Source organism: Rhinopithecus bieti, unplaced genomic scaffold, assembly GCF_001698545.2.
Source record: "Rhinopithecus bieti isolate Rb0 unplaced genomic scaffold, ASM169854v2 scaffold_70981, whole genome shotgun sequence".
Taxonomy (NCBI): Eukaryota; Metazoa; Chordata; class Mammalia; order Primates; family Cercopithecidae; genus Rhinopithecus; species Rhinopithecus bieti.
In genome coordinates, this window is record NW_016826267.1 from 1 (window position 1) to 6552 (window position 6552).

Below are 6552 nucleotides of genomic sequence, written 5' to 3' on the forward strand. Positions count from 1 at the left end.
AGCTCACTGCAGACTGCATAGCACACTGCAGCATTGAATTCCTGGGCTCAAGTGGGCCTCCTGCCTCAGGCTCCTGAGTAGCTGGGATTAACTTTGCTCTATTTTTGAAATACTCATAATAAATAATGAGAATAAAATGAATCCTTATGTGTGGCAGCTCCGTGGACATCTCATTGAAAACAACATTGACTTACGAAGGTAGCTTCATTCATATTTGTTTCCTTTTTTAATTCACCCTTCATACCCCAATTTCATAATGGAACTTTATGACAATTACTGGTGGGTGGCTTACGCCTGTAATCCCAGCACTTTGGGAGGCCGAGGTGGGCGGATCACTTGAGGTCAGGAGTTTGAGACCAGCCTGGCCAACATGGTGAAACTCCATCTCTACTAAAATACAAAATTAGCCAGGTGTGGTGACGGGTGCCTGTAATCCCAGCTACTGGAGGGGGCTGAGGCAGGAGAATTGCTTGAACCCAGGAGGCAGAGGTTGCAGTGAGCCAAGATTGCACCACTGCACTCCAGCCTGGGTGACAGAGAGAGACTCTATCTCAAACAAAACAAAGCAAAACAAAACAAAACAAACAAAAAAGAAAATGAATGGTGATCAACTCATAATGATATAATAACCTGTATTCAATTTCATTAATAACTTTTCAGTGGTACGCTCATCTAACAGCAACCTGGTGACAGGAGTGGCCATGGTGGTGGTCTATTAATTCCTGAGTACCAAATAATTAAGTGAAAATTCAATATTTTTGTTTGTTTCCTTTTACTTTTCCATGTGCTTTCAACTCTGAAAAAAATTCTATTAAATTAGACAAAATCTATGTATGTAAAGAAGTTCAAATGGACTGTTCCCCAGAGTCAAATAAATCATTTATGGCCCTGGGGCCTAGGGTATTTTTCAACCACATAATTGTAATAGACAGAAATATAGGCACTGGAAGATCAAATCTTATAGCTAATGGCTGAATTGAAACCAGAATATTTAGGTATTCTGAATACTGGGTATATTTATTCCTCAATGGCCCTCAACAGGTGGGCCCCCACCTGGAGAACACTTGGACATGTGTTATAAATGGGCATGTTTTGGGTTGTCATAATGACTGAGAGTTGCTTATGGCAATTAGTACCTAGAGGCTGTGGATGCTAAAAGTGAGGCAATTTCAGAGAAAGTCTCACACAATAAAAAACAAAACAAAACAAAACAAAACAAACTGTCCTAATTCAAATGCCACTAACTCAGCTTCCCCTACCACATCACCACACACTGAGAAATTGCTACCCAAATAGAACTTAATGTCAATTTGGCTGATTAAAGGCACAGTGTAATAATGAAGAAAATTCAAAACAGACAAGAAAAAAGACAATTTCTTTTTAGCCATTGATATTTTTAAGAATAAAATGTCACCGGGCACAGTGGCTCACGCCTGTAACCCCAGCACATTGGGAGGTTGAGGCAGGTGGATTGCCCAAGGTTGGGAGTTCGAGACCAGCCTGACCAGCATGGTGAAACCCCATCTCTACTAAAAATACAAAAATTAGCCAGGCGTAGTGGCAGGAGCCTGTAATCCCAACTACTTGGGAACCTGAGGCAGGAGAATCACTTGAACCCAGGACGCTGAGATTGCACCATTGCACCTCCAGCCTGGACAACACAGCGAGACTCTGTCTCAAAAAAAGAAAAAAAAGAATCAAATTTCGTTTCCACTGATAGTTGTTTCCTGTTTGTATTAAACTTTACTTGGGTTTTTAAGTCAAACATCAAATGGAAGAATTGTGACATCCTGAGGTACACTGAAGAAATCTTGAGATTGAAGCTAATTCACATGAAACTTACATGTTGGCATAAGCTGAGAACCAAAATTAAAATGAACTGAACTAATTTACTAAGAAACAAAAGCAATAAAACAAACAAAAACAAAATTTTAAAAACCAGTATAGTGAGCTCATTTGACTTGAAAGTGAAACTCCTTTTGTTTTCCCAACTCAGCAAACTGGAAGGGAAAAAAGAACCATAATATACTCAAAACAAACCAATATTTGATTCTTTTCAAGACCGTCTCAGTGAACAATATGTGTCAAAGAGCTGTGGTTAATTGAAATCCATGACTGTACTGTATATTGCAGACCTCTGTACTTTTTTTTTTTTTTTTTTGAACAAGGTCTCTTTCTATTGCCTAGGTTCCAGGCTACAGCCTCATCCTCCCAGGATTAAACAAACCTCTGACCTCAGCCTCTTGAGCAGCTGGAACTACAGGTGCATGCCACCATGCCTGACTAATTTTTAATTTTTTTGTAGAGATAGAGTCTCACTATGTTACCCAGATTGCTCTCAAAACTCCTAGGCTCAAGCGATCCTCCCACCTCAGCCTCCCAAAGTTCTGGAATTACAGGCATGAGCCACTGCACCTGGCTTTCTTTACTCTTAATAGTAACATAGCTATCACCTTTTGCTCTTATCTTGCCAACCAGTGTTTAGCAGACATACTTTAACTGATTTTAGAGGTAAATATATGGAAACTGAGAATGCATAAAATGTTACAGAATACACTTTGTGGTCCTGAAACGCTGTGGTATATCCATTAATTAACTCTTGGCTGAGTACCTGCTATGTGCCAGATTCTGTCTAGCACTGTAGTAGGTGCTAGAAATAGAGTGTCTTTTTTTTCTTTTCTTTTCTTTCTTTCTTTTTTTTTTTTTAAGACAGAGTTTCGCTCTTGCCCCCCAGGCTGGAGTGCAATGGTGCGTTCTCTGCTCACTGCAACCTCCACCTCCTTGGTTCAAGCGATTCTCGAGCCTCAGCCTCCCAAGTACCTGGGATTACAGGCACCAGCTACCAGGCCGGGCTAATTTTTGTATTTTTAGTGGAGACAGGGTTTCACTCTGTTGGGTTTCACAATATTGGCCCGGCGCAGTGGCTCACGCCTGTAATCCCAGCACTTTGAGATTACAGGCCAAGGCGGGAGAATTACCTGAGGTCAGGAGTTCGAGACCAGCCTGGCCAACACGGTGAAACCCCGTCTCTACTAAAAATACAAAAAACTGGCGCAGGCAGTGCTCGCGGCGGCAGCGGCGGCAGTGGGAGGTTCAGTTGTCCCCCGTTGACTCCGCAGCGCCGCACTAGGTGGCCGCCATTGCAATGTGTTTCCACTTGCTTTTTAAAGACAGAAAGCTCATGGCGCAAATTGTTATCTCCAGGGAATCCCTGTGCTGATCCTGTATGGAAAAATTATCCACCTGGAGAAACCTTTTGCAGTCCTTGTCAAACACACTCTTGGGTATCAGGACTGTGATGAGCTTGGCCGCGAGACTGGCACTCGGTACCTGGTGAGAGCACTCATCAAAGACAGGATCCTTTTCAAAACCCTCCCCAAGCGCATTATCACCAGCGTTCCCAAGAAAGTATGAAAGAGCCTCGGATTTTCCCTAGAGATCGGCCAACTCGTTGGACTCGTGCTCCGCTGCCACCTCGAGGACGGCTGTAAGGTTCCCTGGGACCACAGTGGGGTCCTGTTCTGAACATAGGCCACCCACTGGGTGTGAACTCGGATCCCTTCCTTATGGCGGCCGGTTTTCTTGGTGGAAATCTGGCCCCATTTCCAAGGAACCCATCTCCTTTTCCAGCTTCATCAGGCTCATTGGCTTCAAATCCAGCACCTTTCCCGGCTGGTGGTTGTGACCCAAGCATGGCTTCTTTTCCAGGAGGGATGAATCCCACTGGCACAGGTGCAGTTTCTTTCCCAAGGCCTGGTGGCCTCTTGGGGCCTGGCCTGAGATGAGTCCCCACCCTAAACCCTAGGACAGGGGCTCTTCCAGGCCTGGGGCCTCTGTCTAACCCCAGGTTAGGGGGTCTCCCAGGACCAGGTCCTATGTCCAACCTAAGGGCAGGTGGTCTCCTGGGAGCAGGTCCCGACCCCAGAAGTGGTGGTCCCATGGGCCCTAGATCTGGACCTAACCTGAGAGCAGGTGTTTTGTTGACCTTCAGGAATGGTCCTCCCAATTCTAGGCCAGTTGGCCTGGGCCCAGGACCTAACCCCAATCTGAGATCAGGCATTTTAGGGACAAACCCTGCCCCCAGGTTAGGTGTGTTTCCAGGCCCAGGCCTTGGGCCCAATCCAAGACCAAGTGGCCTGGGCCCAGGCCCTAATCTAGATACCAGAGCAGGTGGTCTCTTGGGCACAGGACCTGATCTTAAGAATGGCTGGACCTCAAGGCCTCCATATTATCCCCCTTCTAAGAGCAGCAGGTCTTTTAGGAGCAAATTCAGCTTCTTTGTCACAGGCTTCTGGAAACATGGGCACAAGCCCATCTTCCATGGCAAGAGTACCTGGCCCCATGGGCCCAAACTCGGGTCCTGGCTCTTGCAGAATTGGCCTTCCAGGGCCAAATCCATCTCCCATGTCAAGGGCTCCTGGCTCCATAGACCCTAATTCAGCTCATTTCTAGGCCAGAGAGCCCCATGGGGGTAAATGCTAATCCTTTTCCCAGGGGAGCAGGTTCATCTGCCTTCTCTCAGTCTTCTGGCACATTGACATCAAATCCAGCTACCTTCCAAAGGTCCGCTGGCCTCCAGGGCTCAAATCCAACAGTTTTCCCAAGAGCCTCTGGGCCACTTGACCCCAACCCAGCTAACTTCCCAAGAACCGCTGGCCTGCAGGGGTCCAAGTCTGACTACCTTCCCAAGGTCTACCGGCCCATTAGGCCTCAGTCAAGTTACTTTCTCCAGGTCAGCTGCCGGGCACCTGGGCTCTTCTCCAGCAGGCCCTATGGGTATCAACCCAGCTCCTTTCGCAAGGCCAACTGGGACCCTGGGTCTCAACCCAGCTTCCTTTCCAAGGATGAATGGCCCTGCAGGCAAGAGTTTGGTCCCATTTCCTAGAGTGGGAAGCCTCCCTGGCACAAACCCAGCTGCTGTCCCAGACCAGGGGGTCCAATGGCTGCAGTGTCCCCATATGGAATGTTACTCCCTTAAACACCATTTTCCCTCCAGGACCACCTTTGTTTCTAGGTACCGTGGTTCTCAGCAGGGGCTACCTCTTAGGTAAAAGGGTAGTTGTGGAGCTACGTTCTGAAGAACATAGCTGGGCCTTAAGTTCAAATGAGCCATCTTTTTCCTCTGCATTTTTCTTGACTGAAGGTGAGATGTTATTTCTGGCATGTGAACTGTGGCAGGTGGGAATAATCCTGGCCTTGAGAGAAAGGATCTCCAGCCTCCCAGAAGCCTGCTGTGCTTTCATCACACAGTTTTCTGCCCATTGTTTCTTACTAGTTTCTTGAATTGTTCTTGTGGACTTTTCCTCAAGGATACATTGGCCTGCGGATCCCAGTTCACATGTAGTCCCCTGCTCACCATTGGAGAATCAGCTCGCTGCTCTCTAGAAATGTGACGTTGGTGAACAGACCATTCTTCCATAGCTCTGACCTGGGCAGCTTGGACCTGGTCATCCTCTACCACCATACCTTTCCCTGGGGGCTTGAACACAGAACAGGGAGATGGACAACCACTTCAAAGACCCACCAAATGCAGTTTCTGCTTGACTGACTGGGCCTGCAGCTCCCTTCTCCTGGGACTTAGAGGTAGGCAGATTTAAGGCTCCTCTACTCATCCAGCTCCCTCTTCACTGGTATTCCCAATCAAAGAACCTCAAAATTTAAACTGATGTGGATGGGAATATGGGAATTGGGGCGAGGGGGATGAAGGGAAGAAATCACTGTGCTTCGTTCAGCCTGCTGTGAAAGGATGGTTGGTGGTTTTCCTGCATTGTATTTTTTCTTACTGTTTCTTTAATAAATGGGATGAGAGGGCAAAAAACAAAACAAAACAAAACAAAACACTTAGCCAGGCATGGTGGTGCACGCCTGTAATCCCAGCTACTCGGGAGGCTGAGGCAGGAGAATTTCTTGAACCCAGAAGGTAAAGGTTGCAGTGAACCAAGATTGTGCCACTGCGCTCTAGCCTGGGCAATACAGTGAGACTCCATCACACACACACAAAATCAGCATATCATGGTGGATCACAGACCACACTCTGGGCTCAGGGAGATCTGGGTTCAAATCCAACTCTACCAGCTCATGACTATGAGTTATAGCCAGATAAAAATAGAAGATACAGGATAAAATAGAATATTTAAGGGATTTAGGGATAAAGAGAGTTTAGTCTGCCACTTGAGTAGGGTTGCAGGTTTCTGGTTAACCCAATTAGGTAACTAAAACTTTATAGCTAAAAGGCATGGCCTTACGCCCTCCCGTGAGCAAAATGGCTATTAAAAAAAAAGGGGGGGGTCGCCATTTTTGCTATGAATAAAATTATTGTGACTAATTTTGTAAGAAAAATATGATATAGTTCATTAGTTTTTTTAAAATCAAGCTTATTGACATAACAATAAACTGCCTCTATTTATTTATTTATTTATTTATTTATTTATTTTTTTTTTTTTTTTTTTTTTTTTTTTTTTGAGTGGGGTTTTTCCCCTGTGCCCCCGGGGGGGAGTGAAGGGTGGCGATGGGGCCTCGCTGCACCCCCCCCCCCCGGGGTTCAAGTGTTTC

The 6552-nt window shown here is 46.1% G+C and overlaps 1 pseudogene; it reads left to right on the forward strand.

The window, feature by feature from the left end:
* The first annotated feature begins 3353 nt into the window (after positions 1-3353).
* On the forward strand, positions 3354-4978 carry LOC108522911 (chromosome transmission fidelity protein 8 homolog pseudogene; annotated as a pseudogene).
* The last annotated feature ends 1574 nt before the right edge of the window (positions 4979-6552 follow it).